Raw genomic sequence first — 21,482 nt, 5'->3', positions numbered from 1 at the left:
TTCCAACAATGGAATTGTTGTGGTAAGAATATGATCATTTTTGTATTTGTTAAGATATACTCTAACTGTTGCTTCAATTGTTTAATTTCTTCTTCTATATCTGTGTCATTTGAAAACCCTTCATTTTTTTCTTTTCTTTTTGGTAAATAGTGAAATATTTTTGATACATTGAGTTTGAGATGCCTTTGGGATGTCCATTTGGAGATACCCAGCAGATAGTCATCTCCACAGATAAAATTTAATACATAGGAGTGGACAAGAGAAAAGTGCAGAGGATTTTTAGTCAGTCACCTATTGGACTTGGGAATTAGGTTAGTAAAGATAAACAGTCAAGACGTGTGGTTCTCAATGTTTCTTCTCAAAGGCAGGGTTAGTAGTTACCAATAAGGGCTCTGCTATGCTGATAAGCCCCCTTGGTAAGCCAAAACCTGATTGCTGACAACTTATCTCCCTCTAAGAATTCTCCTAGGAAGCTCACTGACTTGGAGTACATACAAGCTCACTCTGATCAGGGAGTACCTGATTTCTTAGTAAAGTCATAATACCTGGGGCTGCTGATTATCTCCTGTTCTATTGTGGTAGATGGAAACACCCACACTCAAGTAGCAGCTACTGTTGAGTGGGAAATAAATATTTCATATAACATGTAACATGTGAATGATGGAATGGGAACAAGCCTTCACTATAATTTTCCCTTCTCTCTTAAACTTTCCTTACACTTCAAAGTCACTGCATTAACATAAACAAGATGCCACTTATGACTGACAACAAGAGCTGACAATCAGGTTCCTCATATTAATAACTGATTAATAGTATGTAAGATAAATTTATTAAACAGTATAAATAATTATATATTTATATATAATTAATTAATATATAATTATATATAATATACAAATAATAAACAAAGGAAACAAATTATACTGAAATAGAGAATATTTCATTTTTCCCCATACAAGTTCATAGACCCCTTGAAATCAGCCATGGATCCCTTGAGAATCCATGGAGCCCAGGGGAAAAAAACCCAACCCTAATCTAGTTATAGTCTAACATCCTCATTTTACAGTTAAGTAGACAGGCAAAGAGAAGTGCAGTGATTAGCCCAAGGTCACACAGTAAAAGGACTAAAATAGAGGATTCTTGTCTCATAATCCAGCATGTTTTTCACAAACACTGCATTGCTGAGCATTCTCATTGGATCACAGGATTTTTGGAAAGGACCTTGGCAAGAACTTCATAAATAATGCTGGTGAGAATAGCCAAGCAAAAAAATCCCAAAAACAAAAACCAAAAAAACCCCACTCAAAAACACTTGAGAATTTTCATTCCCCCACAGCATTAATGCTGAGTATGAGAAAGGATTTCATTTGGGGAATCTTGGCATGAAATCGGTAAAAACTACTCTTGTAGCCCAAAGCACAAGGCAAAGTCCCCTGCATTTTGGATTTCAGCACAGTGTTCTTCCCCTCAGACAAGCATTCCACTCTAATAGCAGAGAGCCGCAGCAAATCTATCACTGAATTTCCCATTCATACACTCGTCAATAGCCAAGCTAAAGTTCCTAATGAAGCCCTTGCATTTGGAAGCTCAATCAGTCTGCATCCTGGCAAGGTTCTGATGTTAGCTTATGCTGGCTATTTAAAAGCTGATGCAGAAACTTTCCTTCCAGCATCCCCGACTCTGCAACTCCCTCCCTTCTCTCCCCTCCCTTTCCCTACTAGGAGAATCTCACTTGGTTACTTAGGTAAGTACTGAGAGACCTACTAAAATTTTCCCAAATAGGAGATGCCCCAAGTAGTGATGTTTTGGGGGAATTTCAACCTGGTTCAACTCAAAGGCATTATTTATCTTTAGACAGAGTGGTGCATTAATCAGAGAACCACTTAAGTTAAAAAAATTGCAGTAACAATTCTCTGCTCCTCTTGTTTTCCTCTCCGTTACTCCCCCTTTCAAAGTCTACATTTCTCTCTCTTCCCTTTCTCCCTCTTCTCCCATCTCTCCCTTTCCCTCTCCTCAACAACTCTGTCTCTATCTTTGCTTCTTCCTCCCCCTCCTTCCTCCCTTCTTCCTTCTCTTTCCTCCTTCTCTCCCTCTTTCCATTCCTCCTTTCTTCTTCTCTCCATTCCTTTCTTCTTTCCTCCCTACCTCCTTTCCTTTCCTCCTCTCCCTCCCTCCCTCCCTCCTTCCTTCCTTCCTTCCTTCCTTCCTTCCTTCCTTCCTTCCTTCCTTCCTTCCTTCCTTCCTTCCTTCCTTCCTTCCTTCCTTCCTTCCTTCCTTCCTTCCTTCCTTCCTTTTTTCCTTCCCCCATCTCCTTTCCTCCATTCTCTTTCTCCCTATCATAAACACTCCAAACAGCTCCCTCTAAATCCAAACCTCAAACATAAAATATGAAAACAAATAAGAAATGCTCATATTTTAATTCTATAGCAACACAATTGCCTTTAGTAGGATACATTGTTTGAAAGAAAGACAGTCACCCCAAAGACTTCGTGCTGAGCTTTGCTGAGTCAATGGCACTTAGGGAGCCCACCTCCTGATCAGAGCCTTGCACTGGGTACTTAACTGTAAAGGTCTGAAAGAAGCTGCTTTGGAGAGAGTATCCTTTTAAGGTAATTTTCTGGTGCTAAAAGCAATTTTTTATTGATTCTCACCAATGGAATGGAACAGTAATGCAAATAATCCAAACGAGCAGATTGTCCAGAAACAGTTTATATTTAGCTTAAGAACAAAGTGTGATTATTTTGCCAGGAAGTTTACCTTCCTAATAATGTTTTCTTTAGGTTAACATTCTTTTCCTTTTTCTCAATCTCTCCCCCCGCCCACACTGTGTGAGGACGCCATTGTACAACCACATTTTGAAATGAGGCATGTTCTGTATTTAAATTTTTCAAAGAAAGAAAAGGGATTCTTAAAGACTTCTGATAATTGTCAATGGTGTCAGATACTGTAGAGAGGTCAAGAAGAATTTACACTGAGAAAAGTTAGTTGGATTTGGCAAATAGGGAATCACCAGTACCTTGGAGAGAGAAGTTGCAATTGCATGACCTGGACAGAACAATACATTTTAGCAGGATCAAGAGGGAAAGAGTGGTAAGGAAATAAAAGCAGCAGGTGCAAACCACAGGTTTGAGAAGTTTGACTCAAGGGAAAGAAACAAACACAACTGTAGATGAAGCGAACAGTGAAGGTTTTTTTCAAGGTTTTCAGTCGTGTCTGATTCTTTGTGACCGCATTTGGGGTTTTCTTGGCAAAGATACTGGGGTGCTTTGCCATTTACTTCTCCTGCCCACTTTACCGTTGAGGAAACTGGGCAAATGGTGAAGTGACTTACCCAGGGTCACATAGCTAGTAAGTATCTGAGGCTAGATTTGAACTCAGGAGGATGAATCTTCCTGACTCCAGACCCAGCACTCCACCTTTGAATGTTTAAAGACAGAAGGGAAGGGATTAGGGAAGAGGGAGGAAGAGATTGGAGATATTGGGAGAAGTTATAAAAGCAGGATCCTAGCAAGCATGCAATCTAGGGCACAGGTGGAAAGGTAAGATTTGAGGGCAGGTATACTTTTTCCTCTGAGAATGGAGGGATAAGGGGACTGATATACACATGTTCATAAGTGTATATATTTATGTATGTATATATGTATGCATGTTTTACATATGTATGATAGGTGGGGTTAGGAAGGTCTGCTTCATGGTCATTTATTTAAAATATTTTAGCATTTATTTTCATTAAAATGTTTTATTGATGTTCTTTTATGCTTTTAAAAATGTTCCTATCATTTCCCCCCACTCTATGTCCCCCTCCTATTGAATTGATTGATCTCCTAGAGCATTTTGTTTGGACCTCTCTGACTGCCCAAGTGCTATTTTGCCTGATACTGACTACAGTGATTTGCATATTTGTCTCATCTTCCCAACTATAATTTCTTGGAGGTGTGGACTATGTCTACCTCTTTCCATCTCCACTGCCTACCTAATACAATAACTGAGATTTAATAGGTGGTCACTATGTGTCTGGTGGTAATCAATATAATCATTAAAAATATTTTGCAGAGGCAACTCTGTGGCACAATGGATAGAACACTGGCCCTGGAGTCAGGAGGACCTGAGTTCATATCTGATCTCAGATGTGTGTGACCCTGGGCAAGTTACTTAACACTGATACACACACACATACATAGATACATACACATATATGTATTTCTAAAGAGAGGTATGTAGATATTGCTATCTGCATATATATGGGCATATGTACACACATATTGTGTGTATATGTAAACATATACATGTACACGCACACACACACATATATATGTATACCTATATTGCAATTACGTGTGATTGGTGATAGGATGGGAAGAGACTGGAGTAGAGGATGGAAATGAGAAGATGCTTTTCTAATTGACTTGTAACTGAAACTTACTCTAGATGTTGTCTTTCCCTCTGTTAGAATATAAGTTCCTTGAGAGCAAGGATTGTCTTATTTTCCCATTTGTATCCCTGGAGCTACAAGTTAGTGCTTGGCACATACTTAATATTTTTTTAATTCAAAAAATACAAATCGATTGCAAATGCTGAGTGCCCAAGATAGAATGACTTTCCCTGAGCTAACTGAGATATAGTGGAAGCAGGGTTAGATTTGGACTCAGGAGATCTGTGTTCAAATCCTGGCTCTGCCACTTAACTACTTTTGTGATTTAGAGCTAATCACTTTAACTTTCTGGGTCTCAGCTTTCCTATATGTAAAATGAGGGTTTTGGACTAGATCAATGGATATGAAAAGTACAATTACTATTATTTGGGGAGATGACTCTATAGAGTAAAATCAGGTCAACGGATATTTCTTAAATGCTTACTATGGGTCAAGTGTTGTGCTAAACACTGGAAATAAAAAATACAAATAAAAAGACAGTTCCTTCCCTCAAGGAGCTTATATTGTAATGGAAGAAGACAAGATGGAAAAGGAAGCTGGAAAAGAGGAGATGGGGAGGAGGAGAAAGTCAGGAGTACAGCCTGCAGAGGAGTGAATAAACAGGGGTTTTCATAGAAAAAAAAAATTAACCACTAGACTAGGTTATCTCCAGGGCCCTTTCTTTCATCATTCTATGGTTCTAAAGCAAAGTACAAAGCTCAGTATCTCCCCAAAGTCTTCTTATCATCCTTTCCACCACCCCCTTTCCTCAATAAAAACAACCATCTGTCTAATATCTCCTGTGGATTCTGCTCCATCTACCACCCTTGGATGCTGTTTTATCCCTGACATCTCTTGTTGGTTGACAAGCTGGTATTATCTTGATCTCTTGTTGCCCAAGCATACCTGCTGCTATCAAGCAAGGACACAGGTATCTGTACTACATGTAATTGGTGCCAGATGTTTCAACCACAGGAACCACTGTTCATTCCTTCTTTATGAAGAAGCAGCTGAGATTCAGATTCAGAAACTGTTGTGGCCCAGAGGTTGTTGCTGCTTGCTAAGACACTGAGGAAACAACAGCTGTCTTGACATTAACTCAAAGGTCATGGTGGAAAATGCAAAGAGGAAACACTGTGGTGGCCTGAAATAGGTCTCCTTCTGTACTTCTCCATCTGGCTTGCGAACTTTGGTCTCTAGCTTACATGATGAGTGAGTACATAAGGAATACAATAGAGACCTGCAAGCGCTGGATTCTAGTTCAGTTCCTAGAGATGAGTCACTTGGTAGCTTTTGGCAAATTACTGCTTACAAGTTCCTCTGTGGCTCAGCTTTTCCATTGACTATCCTTTCTTTGACTTGTGATTACAATAAGTATGGTTACTTCCTCCAGTGACACAGATTGAAACCCCTTGTTGCCCTAAGAGATAGTCTCATGGAGTTACTAGACCCAAATTTATCATTTGCTGTTTTACTTTCTGGAATGAACCTCTGCAAAATTAGCTAGGCTGGTTTTTGGACAGTTCATCACTTACTCAAAGCTTTACTAGTTCAGACATATAAGAGAATGATATAACTATAAATATATATTTACATATATACATATATATATAGATAGATTATCTATTGTCTGTCTATCTATCTATCTATCTATCTATCTATCTATCTATCTATCTATCTATCTATCTAGAACCCACCTCTACTTTTATGCCATGACAGTGAGGCCCACCTTCAGCAGATTTCTTCCTGTAAAATGGGGAACATTCAGTCAATGAAAACTCATTATAAAGCTACATCTTACTGTGTTATAAGAAATGAAAAATATGATGAATTCAGAGAGAGACCTGAGAAAATTTTTGTGAACTGAAGCAAATTGAAATAACTAGAAACAATAGAACAATTTATAAAATGACTACAATGATGTCAAGGAAAAGATATTTGAAAGATTTCTGAACTTTGGTCAAGATGGTAACTAGTCCTGACTTCAGAGGATGAAGTATGCCTTCTGCCTCTTGGTTGTTTAGTTATTAGTGCTTCATTCTCGAAGAGGACATCAAGAAGATGATGCCATGGCTTGTAAGTGAATAGGACTTAAGTGAGGAAGGGTTGTGCAAGGTCACCAGCCTCACTTTCTGCTTTGGAGCCATCTTGGTCCATTAATAAAACATAGATCAGGATGACAGGAATGACCCCCTGACTCTTGGAGAGAAGTGATGGATAGATGAGACGTGCCTGAAGAGATCAAAGAAAGAGGAAAAGGGGCCATAAAAAAAATATTTTTGGCAGCTCTTTCTTTTGGGTGGCAAGGGACTAGGAACTAACAAAATGTCCGTCTAGCTAAACAAATTAGAGTATATATATATATATATATATATATATATATATATATATATATATATATATATATATATATATATATATATATATATATATGTACACATACATATATAATAGAATACCATGCTGCAGTAAGAAAAGATGAAAGGGATGATTTCAGAGAAGCCTGAGAAAATTGGTCTGAACTATTGCAGAATGAAGTGAACAGAAGCAGGAGAAGAATTTTTTTTATAATAAAAACAACATTTTAGAGAAAAATAACTTTGAAAGACTTAAGAATTCTGTTCCATGCAATGACCTATCATGATTTCAGAAGACCCATGAGAAACAAGCTACCCAACTCATGACAAAAAGGTGACCCTGGGCTTTGCAGAATGAGACATATATATATATTTTTGACATGACCACTGCAGGATTTTATTGTTTGACCATTTATATTTGTTATAAGAGTTTTATTTTTTTGCTCAATGGAATGGAGAAATGTGAGGGAGAGAAGATAAATTTTTGCTAATTGAACAAAATTAAATCAAATTATAAAAAAGAAAGACAAATTTCAGGCATGGTCAATGTGTTGATTTGTTTTGCTTAATTATTTTTAATTGTTACAAGGGAGAGTTTCTATTGGGAGCTGGGGGAGTGGTGAATTATTGGGTAGTAATATAGATGAAAAAATAGGAGTTAAACCACTAAACATTAAAATTCACACCTAAAAAAATTTCAGGAAAGGACATCAAAAAGGAAAAATTTGTTACTACCTTGTTATAATGAACACTTGCCCTGTGTGAGTTCTCCACAAAGCAGTCTTTTAGATAAGTGTACATTTGGCATTTGAATATGGCCAGACCATCGGAGTTGCACTCTCTGAAGTATAGTTTGAATGTTTGGCAGTTTAGTTCAAGAAAGGACTTCAGTGTCTGGCATCTTATGCTGTGATCTTCAGAATCTTCCAAAGACAATTCAAATGGAAGCAATTCAGTTTTGATGAACCAAGAGTTTCCTTAGCTCTAGCCTAGTGTCAAATACACTTCCATGACTGCAACTGAATGAATGAAAAATCATTAAATACTTACTATATGCCAACCACAAGGCTAAGTATTATATACCAACCTAAAAGCAAGATAGTACCTGCCTGTCCTTAATGGAGCTCACATTATAATAGGTAAAGGATAATACCTGTAAGGGAGTTGTGGCTAGAGAGGAATGTTTTGATTTGGGAAGAAAGAAGGATGGTTCATGAAGCCATTGGACAATTGACTGGTGTATCATTTCCAGTAACATTGATTTAATTAGTGTTGTCTGGGGAAGAAAGGGGTGGCGGTGGTTGTAGTAGTAGTGGTAGTAGTGATGGTGGTAGTAGCAGCAGCAGTAGTAGCAGTAGCAGTAGTAGCAGTAATAGTAGTAGTAGTAGTAGTAGTAGTAGTGGTACTAGTACTAGTAGCAGCAGGAGCAGCTATAGGAGCTACTATTTATATAGTTAGGCGGCTCAATGGGTAGAGCACTGGGCCTGGAGTCAGGGTGACCTGAGTTCAGATCCAATCTCAGACACTAGGTGTGTGACCCTGGGTAAATCACTTAACTTCTGTTTGACTTAATCCACTGTAGAAGAAAATGGCAAACCACTCTGGTATTTTGCAAAGAAAACCCCATGCACAGTATGATCACAAGCCAGAAGAGTCAAAAATGACTGAAAAATAACAATAATTTATATAGGGCTTTAAGATTTGCAAAGTATTTTACAAATACAATTCATGTTAGCCTCACAATAACCGTGGTAGGTAGGTGCATTTATTATTTCCATTTTACAGATGAGGAAACCAAGGTAGACGGAAGTTAAATGGGGCCTCTTTCTCTCGGGAGACTTGCTGTAGTGCTAGAGGGATGAATGACCATGCCATGAAGCTTTTAGGGCTGATTTCCTTGTAACAAAAGTGGAAAATCAGTGACAGAGAGTGAGTGTAAGTGTTGGAACATTGTCCTATTAGGGAATAATAAGGTTCCACTGTCCTTTTCCCCCTTTATCATCCCCTCTCCCCACAAAATACATTTTTCCCCCTTCTCCCAAAGGCACAGTAGCTTAAGAACTGAAAGTTTACATACAGCCAATCAATAATGATTTACTGAGCATCTATTATACTAAATGCTACAAATACAAAATTGAGATCATCCTTGCTCTCAGGGACTTTACATTCTTCTAGGGACATTATATTGTTGAAACTAATGAGAATCCAGTTTTTAAGAGTTGTGCAGGGTACTCTGCATAGTGCAATTCCCCACATAGTGGCTTGTAGAGCCTGCTTTGGGGCACAAAAAAACAGAAGCTACTGCTCTCCCTTTCTGAGCATGGACAGATCGTCCTTAACGGTTTCCTGTCTGCTTACTGTGTGACGAAGAAGGGACTTTTTGAATGGTTTCTGAAATGGAACTGAGTGTATATAGACCAGTCATGACATTGTGCCAAATTGGAATCTCCATTTCCTGATGGCAAGCAAGGCAGTATCTTCTGGAAGCTTCTGGATGGAGAGAACACCAGCATCCTGTGTTTATGCCCACTTAAGCCAACATGAAGCCAGGTCCATATGGCAGGGTTATTTTCTGTGTCTGTTGTACTTTATTTTTTGATGGCAAGGGTTAGTGTGGAAGGTTGAAAGAATGCCAGGCATCCAGGAACTGGAAAGTTCAAATCTGAGTTTTCTAGCAGCCAAGCTAAATGACTTATAAGTGTAGTCCAAGGAAGAATCTGTGGGTCCCAATCCAGCAGTGGATGGATCCATTAGCTTGCTTTCAAAGTGCTATATCCTACGGCAAAGGACAGACTTATCTGGCAATTATGCCTTATTCCCTTGCTTTGAGTTTGAACCCATTTTCCCACTAACACTAACACAGTAAGGTGTTAGGTGTGCTCCTCGTGTTGAGGGAAATGCTTTGTAACTTTGGTTCTTACTATATGTTCTCAGTTAATATGTACCATTTCCAATTGAGATTAATTAGTTAAATTGATGGTAGAGTAGAATAAATGATACTGAGGAAATATTAGCAGGTACCTGTGATTGATATTGGGAGGAACACACTGGAATGGGGGTGAGTTGATAGCATTAAAGAATGCCCCCCCAACTCCTCTGAGATACCCTGAGAACCCTGTGGAGGAGCTGTAGTTAGCCTTGCTCTACACAATCAATTTGTCATGGGGAGTGGGAGTTGGATGAAGACCTTTCAGAGTTTTGCAACATAATCTTCACAGATAAGTAATACAGAAAGTTGTTCAGTCATTTTTCAGTTGTGTCTGACTCTTTGTCATCCCATTTGCAGTTTTCTTGGCAGAGATATTGGAGTGGTTTGCCACTTCATTCTCCAACTCATTTTACAGATGAGGAAACTGAGGCAAACAGGGTAAAGTGACTTTTCCAAGGTCACACAGCTAGGAAATGTCTGAGGCCAGATTTGAACTCAGGAAGATAATATCTTCCTGACTCCAGGCCCAGCACTCTACTGCACCACCTAGCTGCCCCTAAGACAGGATATGTAACTGCAAATACACAGGGAAGTAACAGAGACAAACCTTAGGCTGGCTGTGTTTAACTTTCTTCCAGCATCAAGGCAAACACAGAGTCACAAACTATTCTAGACAATTCATCTTCAACAGGCAGAATGCTACTGTCCATAGGAAATATGTTCTTTCTTTATCACATCCTAATTAACAATAGGAATTGGGTTCAGTAAATGAGGATCAGAGGATATTAAAAAAGGAAAGAAGCAAGCATTTATTAAATACCTAGTTTGTATCAGGCATTTGCTAAGCACTTGACAAATTTCCTATTTGAGAGATTCTCAACTATCCCTAGAAGACAGGTGCTGTTATAACCCTATTTTACAGTTAGGTAAACGGAGACTGGCAGATGTGACTTGCCCAGGGTCACACAGGTAGTAGGTGTCTGAGGCTGGATTTGGACTCAGGTCTTCTTGATTCCAGACCCAGAGCTCTATCCACTGTGGTGCCTAGTTTTTTTGTGCGTTTTTGTTTGTTTGTTTGTTTTTTTGTTTTGTTTTGAGCTGGAGGAGATCTTGGAGATCCATAGAACCAAGTTGCTCAGAAGTCACGTAAGGTGTCCTCTGTTTTATAGATAGGACAGTGAGCTCCAAACATGAATTGCCCCAGGTCAGGCATGCTATAAGCTGCAGAGAAGGTATTTGAACTCAGGTGCTCTGATTCCAGGTTCAGGATTCTTTCTTCACTCTGAAAACTCATCCAGCGGCTTCTCACCCCTTCTAAATGATACTCTGCCAATAACTTCCTTTATGATGTTGGGAAAAATCCCATTGCCCTGGCCAAATAGTCCAGCATTCTCCCTGACAGAAGAGGCTTGGCTGAGCATTTGGCCACAGAAATAGAGTGATGAATTTGGTCCGTCAGCACACTAAATTCTTGGTTGGGAATTAATCAGTTGTCTCTCTGTGGAGAAGCAGATCCCTTTTTCTCTTTCCCGCTGACCTCCTTGCACCCTGAATTTCATTTAAAAAGAAAGGAAGGAAGGAAAAAGGAAAGAAAGAGAAAATTAAGGCTTTTCTGTAATTCGAAATCTTTCCTTCTCTATTTCAGTCAATTGACGTCAAAACATAACACTGTGATATCCCATCCATTTGTAGTCTTGGAATCATTCCTTTGGGTTTGATGTTTTCATTTCCTTTCTCATTTACTGCAATGTCTCCTTGAAATGTAGCGGTAAGTTGGATTTTAACTTTAAAAAATTCCATGGTTGAATTTTCTCTTCCTTCTATGTGGATAGTTCATGTTATGGAGATCAACTGACTGCCCCAAATTCCTTTGTGTGGGTGTGGGTGCTTATGTGTATTTGTTAATTAATAATTCCCTGTATTTTTCCCTTCAACTTCCAATCTATTTTGCTGTGTGATTTTTCTTGATCATTTAGAGGATTGGGAAAGTTCCTGCTGATGGGGAAGGCATACTAAGTGAAACTGCTTTTAAATCCCAGAATATAAAGATTTCCAAATCTTTCTGTAACCACTACCTCCTTGGGATACGAAACTGGCTGGAACAGACTGTGCCATAGACTTGCAAAAGATATGGAACAGGCAAATTAAATGTATTATTTACAGCAGCTCTTCTCTTCCAAATGCTAGCTATTTCTAATTCTGAAGAATGGGAACCATCATTTCTGTTGTGTGCTGGATATTCCTTTTTATAGCATGGAATAGGACCATGACCTTGGGGACATCTGAGCTGTAAAAATTTTCTTTTTCTTTCTGAAAAGTGAAACTCTGCAATCTGTAATCTTCTCTGAGAAGTTAACGGCAAACATATTCTACTTTTGGTGGATTCCTATTCAGCCCTGGCATGGGACAAAGTGGGCGTTCCCCAAGGCGGTCCTATTCTGGATGGAACAGTATATATATTTCACTGCTGTTGTGACTCTCTCCTACCTTGCTTTTCAGCCTTATTTATACTCTTCCCTTTTATGGACTCTACATTACAGCAGAACTGGATTACTAGCTATCCTGCAAGCTTGACTCTCTGCCTCTGTGCATAGGTGCAAGTGATTCCACTCCCAGAATGCATGCACATCTCCTCTCTACTCTTCAGAATCCTTGCCTTACTTGAAGGCTCAACTCCTATGCTACTTCTTCCGTGAAGTCTGACTTTAATTTTCCACTAATCTCCCCCATTACCAGTGCTCTCTGTGTCACAGACTACTCCCCTACTCCTCCATGGAATGTAACCTCCTCCTGGGCAGGGTATACCTTGCACATAGTAGCTAATTAATAAATGTTGAATTAAAAAAATATTTTCTTTGTTAGTGAATTAGGTTAAGCACAACCAATGAAAAGTTACATTGAAGGAATGATAATAAATATCTTTCAACTCTTAGTCATTTTCATTTTCATTTAGTAAAAGCCAATATTTTTTTTTAAAAAACCCAATATTTTTGGGGCAGAAATGGGGTAGCTAGGTGGTACAGTAGAGAGAGTGCCAGGCCTGGAGTCAGGAAAACTCCTCATCCTGAGTTCAAATCTAGCCTCAGACACTTACTAACTGTGTGACCCTGGGCAAGTCACTTAACCCTGTTTGCCTGGTCTCCTCATTTGTAAAATGAACAGGAGAAGGAAATGGGAAACCACTCCACTATCTTTGCCAAGAAAATATCAAATTGGGTCATGAGGTGTCAGACACAGCTGAAATGACTGGACAACAATTTTGTTAAAACAATCCTGGATAAAAATGAGACATTACTGTCTTACTCTTGATTCGATCAGTATCATGGGACACTATCTTAATTAGATCAGAGTAATTAGCTCTGTAATCTTATCTTTTCAATAAAGATCTCTGAGTTTTGTATTCTTTTTGCCTTAAGAAATGTTCAAAGACCAGATTAGTATTTTCCCCAAGTAGTCATCTGACGCTCTCATTACTTTCTTCTTCACTACAAAACCATCATTGGCTCCCAATCACCTTCAAAATAAAATTCAAACTCCTTTACCTGGCATTCAACATCCCTCATAATCTAGCTCCAAGTACTGTTCTAATTTAATTTAATCTAATTTAATTACTCTCATAATTGGAAACTCACCTCCCCAAAACTATACAAACTAATCACAAAAAATATATTTTTCACAGTTTGCTTTCTGTGATGTTCTTCCTACACTCTTACTTGTAGCTGTGATGACTACCCCTTTCTCTGCCCATTTGAATCCTCTCTATCCTTGAAGACTCAGGACAAATCTTCCTTCTTCCATGAAACCTGCCCTGATCACCTCAGGCCATACTGATCTTTTTCTATCTCTGAATATCTATAATACTTACAATCAAAGTTGCTCCTCAGAGGCAAGCCTAGATAGTTATTTCTCTGTGTGCGTAGTGTTTCATGCCAACTAGATTGTAGCTTCAATAATGGAAGACCTTATACTTTTTGTATCTCACCCAGCACTAAGGAAAATGCCTTACAGGTAATTTTCAATGTGGGATTGATTGAAAATTAGTCCTTTGTAATCATCATGGGCATGTGCATAGGTTTGTTTATCATATGTACATATATGGGAACATGAGTGTATATACACATATATGAATATATGCATATTTTCTCTCTTTTGATTATCTCCAGTTTATCCAGTGTATAGCTATTCACATACAATTGTTTGCATGTTGTCTCTCCCATCAGATCATGAGCATCTTGAGAGCAGAGAATGTCATTTGCCTTTCTTTGTATACCCAGTGCTAAGTATAGTGCCTGGCACCTAGTAAACACTTAATAGATTAACATACATTTGTATGTGCACATATGTGGATACATGCACAGAAACACCTCTCTCTCATTCCCTCTCTGTCTCTCTGTATGCATGTGTATATGTGTGCATGTATGTCTAAAATTTTGCTATAGGAAAGATTCTCTATGTGATGTGTGTGTGTGTGTGTGTGTGTGTGTGTATCTGTAATGCTAGGCACTAGAGATATAAAGAAAGGCAAAAAACACATTCCCTGCTCTCAGGGAGTTCACAGTCCAATGGGGCACACAGCATGCAAACAGCTATGTTCAAGCAGGGCAGCTAGGTAGCACAGTAAAAAGAGTCAGATAAAACTGAAAAACAGCTGAACAGCAAGGCTCTTGGACTCTGCCTCCCTACTTGGGGACAGCTGGGTGGCTCAATGGATAAAGCACTGGATTTAGAATCAAGTAAACTCCTCTTCCTGAGTTCAAAGCTGGTCTTAGATACTTACTAGCTGTGTGACCCTGGACAAGTCACTTAAGCCTGTTTGCCTTAGTTCCTTATCAGTAAAGTGAGCTGGAGAAGGAAATGGCTAATCACTCCAGTATCATCTCCAAGAAACTCTAAATGAGGTCATCAAGTACTGGATATAACTGAAATGATTCAGCAAAATGTACAAACAGCTATATAAAGGATAAATTGGATACACCCATATGTAAAATTTGGATAAATTGAATATATTTATATAATTTGGATATATATTTATATATAAATTGGTCTACATATAAATTAAAGATGTATATATAGCTGCAATTTATCCTGTGTATAGCTATTTATACATAGTTGTTTTATATACACGTATATACACACGTACATATATGTGTGTGTATATGTCACCCAGAGGACCTTCCCTTTAGAAAAATCTTAGACTAGAAAGCTGAAAATTATATGGTATGTAACATCATATGTATATATGTATGTGTATCTCTCTCTCTCTCTCTCTCTCTCTCTCTCTCTCTCTCTCTCTCTCTCTCTCTCTCTGTCTCAGGGCCCGGCACATTGCAAGTGCTTAATATTTTATTGAACTGAATGTGCATATACGCAGCTAAATGCATTTGACTGTCCTGATAATTGAGCAAATTTGGAATGGTAGCCTTTGAGAACTTCACAGCCACCAGGAAGGCAAATCTTTCACCTGCCACTCCTCTGTTTAAAGAAGAGAGGTCATGAATGGCTAAGAATAAGAACAACTGAGAGAGACTTTGAATGGCGATTTTTTTCAATCCAGTTTAAAAGCATTAGTTAAGCACCTGCTCTAATATATGGCATGAAGTTCAGGGGCTACAAGGGAAGGGGAGGAAAATAGCCCCTGCCCCTAATGAGTTCACATTTTACTAGGGCAAAGCAATGTGTCCACGGATATGTAAGTATAAAATATATAAAGTAAAGACAAAGACGATCATCACTATTGGATATGAAGTAAGAGGGTTTGTAGCCCAACTCTCTCTGCTGCCTGTGTGTGTACTCTTAAGCAATATTATATTTCACTTCATTCTATCTCAGTTTCATTATTTGTAAAGTAAGATAATTGGACCGGAAAGGTCTCGAAGGCCCCTTCTAGCTCTGAATCTATGCTCCTCTGTTCCAGGATGATCCTATAGTAACCATTACCATCAACAAACATGGGGCCACTTTGCTAGCATGGGTTATTGTTGTACATAGATACTCTTGGCCTTGGGACAGGATGTATTTTGTAGTCATCCAACCTCCAATGTCCTTAAACTTAAAATAGATTAAATTAATAAATACATAGTCACCCAGAGGAACTTCCCAGTTGCAAAGTCCTAGGCTATATAGCTAAAAATTATAGAAATCTAGGATTTAATCACCTCAGATGCAAGGCTTTAACTAGGGCAGGGCATACGAGGCTTTGCCCAGGGTACCAATATTGGAAAGATGAAAATACACTTCCACTAATTTTGTAGCATAAAAATAACTGAAGTTAGCAAGAATAATTAGTTAAAATAGGAAGTCAAATTAGTTAAAATAGAATGCTGCCTGATGGCATTCTTCTTTCCTGCAGGGAAGGGATAAACTCCTCCATGACCCACTCTGTTCCCTTGATCTCTTTCCCTTTACAGTGCTTATGCTGGCGGTACCAAAAGCGCCCTTGCTTTGTCCAGGGGTTTCTGCTCGTGGTACTGGTATTCCAGGGTCTCTGTCTACCACGTAGAAGGAATTCACTCACCTTCACTTCAAATGAATCACCTTAAGTACTAAAATAAATACTTATGGCTCTGCTCCAGATGAACTATTCTTGAGTCTAACTCAGGTCACCAGTGAGACCAGAAATAGCTTGCATCTCATAACTATCATATTACTCACATTAGTATCATGTCCCCCCTATTTACTACTACTTTTTTCTCTTTGAGTATATCATGTATTCTTAACTTTTGTAAAGTTTAACTACATTCAGCCAACATTCTAATCAATAATTATTAGCCTTGTGAGGGATAGCTAGTTCTTGGTTAAATCCATACTTGGAACATCCTCTACAGGGAACTACATCCTCTTCAATCTTGCCCAAATATACTATCAGACATTTCTAGCTGGAAGGGACCAGTGAGACCATCTGATTCAACCCATAAAATTGGTGGAGGAAATACCCACACCCTTGAAGTTGTTGATTCATTCAAGGGGTCCTTAGTAGGTAAAATGTCATGGATTGACAGTATCATTACTACTAATAAAAACTTGTCTTTGTAGGTAGCTAGATGATGAGGTGGATAGAGCACAGGAAGACCCAAGTTCAAATTCTGCCTTAGGCACCTACTGGGGGTGAGACCCTGGGCAATTCACATAACCTCTGTTGACCTCAGCTTCCTTAACTGTAAAATGAATGTAACAATGGTACCTGAAAGGGTTGTTGTGATGGTCAGATAAGACAATATTTCTAAAGTGCTTAGCACAGTGCCTGGTGTCTTGTAGTCATTATATAAATATTTATTCTCTTGTCTTTCCACCTTAGGGTGATGCTATTTCCCTCTATCTTGACTTTGGCAATGCACTGTCACAAATCAAAAAAGGCTCAGAGACTCAGAGGCTCAAGTCATAACCAAAATCCCACATTTTACAGGATGTTTTTCCCAATGTTTTGTCATTCTAATGTTTTTTCTCTGTTGATTACTTCTTATTTATTCTTGTTTTTACATAGTTGTTTGCATCTTGTCTTCCCAGTTAGGAGGGAAAAGGAGAATTATGTCTCCCACGTGTTTGGGGAATAAATTTAGTTATTTGTGATTATATCTTTGGGTAATCATTTCTTTATAATAGAAGATCCAACTATTGGTGGCTAATGGAACTCAAGTGCAAGGGATTCTCCCTATACTAGAGGGAACACCATTGATCAAGGCTGGAGCTATCTTCAGAGAGCCTAGATATTCCCAAGTCCCCTTAAGGATATGGGAGAATCCTAGGGAAAGGAGAAATGGAACACCCTGACCTTCAGGTAAAGGGAACCAGGATAGTCAGTCTTACTCATAGAAGTCTCAACCTGCAGATGAATAACTTCAAGCGAAGAGATTTTTTAATTGTCTGAGTTCATAAGACTAGTTACTGACAGAATTAGGATAATAGTAGAACCTATTTCTTTTGTTTTCTAGCTTACCTCTCCTGGAGATAAATGGCCATCAAGAAGCATATGACATGTGCCTTTTAAAGCTAAAGTAATGGACCATTTAGAAGTTTGTAGTTTTATCCATGGACTGGATACATTTTCAAAATTCTGGCTATCAAATGTCAGTGGTGTTATACCTGAGACTGGTTCCAACAAGACTCCTGAGGATGATGATAATGGGAGATCCATTTGAAATCATACCTGACACTGAAGAACATTATTGAGCTGACATGTTGCTAGAGGAGATGAAAGGACAGGCACTTATCTGAGAAGTGATTTGTGCCCGTCCTTACCTAAAAATATGAAGTAGCATTATACTGCCTTGTCTACAAGGCTATCAAAGCCAAAGGACAAGTGCATCATCCTAAAAGTATTGATTTCTGTTTCTAGATTCCAAAGTCCTTCCTAGATAAGAACCTGTCAGAATACCTTTTTTTTTCCAGAGATTTATTCATTTACTTTTATGTACAGATGTTCTTCTGGTATAAAGGGGAAAATTCACTGACTTTACCCAAGATTTGGAACATTCAGCCCCTTGTCTTAAATACCCAATCAAGCCAGCAAGAGTTAGTTTAATACAGTGATACCTTTCACATCATGGGGGTTAGGGACATAGCACCCCCTCAAAATGGAAAATCCACATAAAATTTTTGGCCCTCCCATCATACCAGAGAAAAAGGTATGATTTCTTTTTCTTTTATGGGGTGTTTGTAGAACTGTATTATAAAATTTGGGTTAAGTCTTTGGTCATAGGTTATGTATGTATGTCAATGTTAAATGAAAACAATGTATGGGAAAAAAATCACTTTTTCTGGGTCACCTGCTGACCTTCCCCTGTCATCTGTGTCTTCTGCAAAGCTCCACCCTGAATTTCCATTTAATTTCTTATGCTGACTCACTATATATCAAAATTACAGTATAGGAAGTCAGGATGAGGAAGGGATGACTGTACAGGTATGCCCAGTACCTTGCAGAGCAAAAGGAGAAGATAGCAGTCCTAGACCAAGTAGAACTTCAATTTAATTTAATTAGCATTTATTAAGCACATTCTATGCAAGTTATTGTGCTGAGTGTGGAGAACTCAAAGACAAAAATTGAAAACAGTCCCTGCTCTCAAGGAACTCACATTCTATTGTGGGGATGCAATAGGTATACAGATACTGAGGGAAAAAAGACTAATGTATTTTGTTGTAGCTGGAATGCTTTACACAATTTTTGTAGATCAGTAGGAAGGATTGGACTAGAACAGAAGAGGCAGGCACAGATGCTTGTGTGCTGCCCAAACCAGATTAAAATGTAATCGGGACATATAAATAAAAATATAATAAAATACAATGTTAATATATGGTCTTTTAAATCAATATGCATTCTTTAGGAATCCTTATGTATGGTTTAGTAGTACCTTCCTCTTCCCCCTGGGTTGGATGAAAGATGAAAATAATGAGGAAAAAAAGGTCTGATCTTCAGAGCATGTCAATTTATTAAGCAATGAATGGTAATTGTCCAACAAATCAACACCAGGCCTCCTCAGCTTAGGCCTGGACCCTGAATACGGGGGGAGACAGACTTGTACACATAAGACCAATTAATTAAAAGGAAATAATAAAACATCAGGTCATCTGATTTCTAATTAGATGAAAGACTTTCCAAAGTGGGAAAGGGTAAGCAAACAAGTTCAATTCCCTAAAGTCAGAAAAAGAGGTATCCTACTCCCTCCAAGTGTCTGTGAGCCATCAAAGAACATGAAAACAATAACTGCTTGATTTGTAGGGGCCCAATTTTCACATAAGACATATCAGTTATTTGAGATTTACAAATATGAGGAAACTCCTTGCATCAATCTTTGGATCTGAGTGGATTTCTGGTCAGCATAACCTAGGTCCTTGGTTAAGGGTCTCGAAGCAGCAGATAGAGGTGGTCCAGTTTCCTAGCCACTCAGGACTAGGTTCAAACACTCAGAGCTAAGATACTCCCAATTCCCACAAATGAATAAATTTTTTTCCCAAGACAGAATTTGGACTAGACCCATAATCTAATAGGACAGATAGGTGGCACAGTGGATAGAGTGCTGGGCCTGGAGTCAGAACGACTCATCTTCCTGGGTTCAAATATAGCCTAAGACACTAGCTATTCAACCCTTCACCTGTCACTTAACCATGTTTCTCTCAGTTTCCTCATCTATAAAATGAACTGGAGAAGGAAATGGCAAACCACTCCAGTGTCTTGGCCAAGAAAACCCAAATAGAGTCATGAAGAATTGGACGCAACTGAACGACAACAAAGCATTTTAAAACCTTCAATCTGGAAATTCTCTCTAGAGGATTGAAGAGGGGAGACATGACTGAAAAACAACTAAACATAATTAAATAGAAAGTAAGCTAGCCGCAGAACTGAGTCACAAAGTGGAGTCGGTTTGGCTCACTCAAGTCTTGCTGTCCTAATCCCTTCAATTTTCTCACCCCTTTCTGTCTGAGTTTGAGTCTACTGAATTAGATATTCCCTGAGGTCTTTCATAACTTTGGGACTCTAGGTTCTGGTTTTAAGAATTATTTTGGGGGAAAAAAAGCATACGAAATCACAGAATGGAATGATCATTGTTGGGGCTTAAAAAAATACAGGATTAAGTTAGATGGAGAGGAAAGGGAATTATGTTTAATTATGAATTGCAGGCTTCTCTGCACAGAGGTGCTTGGCAAGGAATGTTCTTTACCTCCAAGGACCAAAAGAAAGAAAAAAGGAAATGATTCCATTTGGCCTCAACTTTCAAGTTTTATGGTGATAGAAAGCTAAAGCACAGCAGGGGACAGTAGAATACAACCAGGTTTGATTCCTTTGTGCCCAGGAAGACCATGGGAAATACCATGACAATACCCTGCGCTTTACTAAATGGAGAATTAATTCCAAGGAATAAGACTTATGGTTTTACACATTTCACCAAACCTAGTTCAACAAAATTGCTTTAGGGCCGCCCAGCAGATGGTCAGTGATGGGGGTCCACATTCTACAATCTATGAGGACATCCCAAACAAATCTGTTAGGAAATGCTGAAGCACAATTCATTTGGGAAGTGGCTTGTTTCTTAGCTGAATGGTTCTCCAGACTTTTCAGTGTTTTCATGGAGGATAATAATAAAAAGAATGTAATTATAATGGTAGGGAATTCTCACTTCTCATCTTTCCCTCAAACCCCAGACCAGTTAAAGGGAGATTTTAGTCATACTCACCTTTCTGATCTGTACCTTCTTTACACACACACACACACACACACACACACACACACACACACACACACACACACACACACACACATACAGACATACGCACACAGCCATGAGAGGTCCCGTTTAACTTGAGCATGGCTTGTGTTATGCATGCAGATACATTTCTAAAGCACCAAAGGGTCTTAATGGAAGAAAATGGTTATGGGAAAGTCCAAAAAAAGTGTCCTTGTCCTCTCCTTTACTAACACTTCCCTTACCAGCAAGACTTAGCTGTCGAAACAGGTGCCAACAATCACTATCTTAGCGGATGTGCTCCTGGGACATGAAAGGGAAAACCTCTTGACATTCTGCCCTGGGACCCTAACAGCACTGGAAATCTGGCACACCCGAATGGAAGACAGATGATGTTTTCCAGAGACCTTTCAGGTTCCTGGGATTATTTACAGCTACTTTGAGGCTCAATCCAGCTGCTAAGGGTTTTACCTTCTATCAGGAGAAACTTCTTTCTGATCTTTTTTAGGAAAATCATTATCCTTACTCAAGGGGGAGATCCATTAGAGGCTGTATTAAGCTGTTTAGAATACGCACATCTTTTTGAACAGAGAGATTAGCCGAATGGCAGA

General features: G+C 38.8%; 1 long non-coding RNA gene across 1 annotated transcript in view; it reads left to right on the top strand.

Annotated features, from left to right (window-relative positions):
- LOC140506915 (uncharacterized) overlaps positions 1-20,903 on the top strand; it is a 128,024-nt gene extending 107,121 nt beyond the window's left edge. The window contains exons 3-4 of the long non-coding RNA XR_011968153.1: positions 11,343-11,465; positions 17,626-20,903. This is a non-coding gene — a long non-coding RNA (uncharacterized lncRNA). The remainder of the gene's footprint in view (positions 1-11,342; positions 11,466-17,625) is intronic.
- Positions 20,904-21,482: the final 579 nt, after the last annotated feature.

The sequence above is a fragment of the Notamacropus eugenii genome, chromosome 5 (assembly GCF_028372415.1).
Source record: "Notamacropus eugenii isolate mMacEug1 chromosome 5, mMacEug1.pri_v2, whole genome shotgun sequence".
Classification (NCBI taxonomy): domain Eukaryota; kingdom Metazoa; phylum Chordata; class Mammalia; order Diprotodontia; family Macropodidae; genus Notamacropus; species Notamacropus eugenii.
This window is presented reverse-complemented; position numbering and strand designations above follow the sequence as displayed.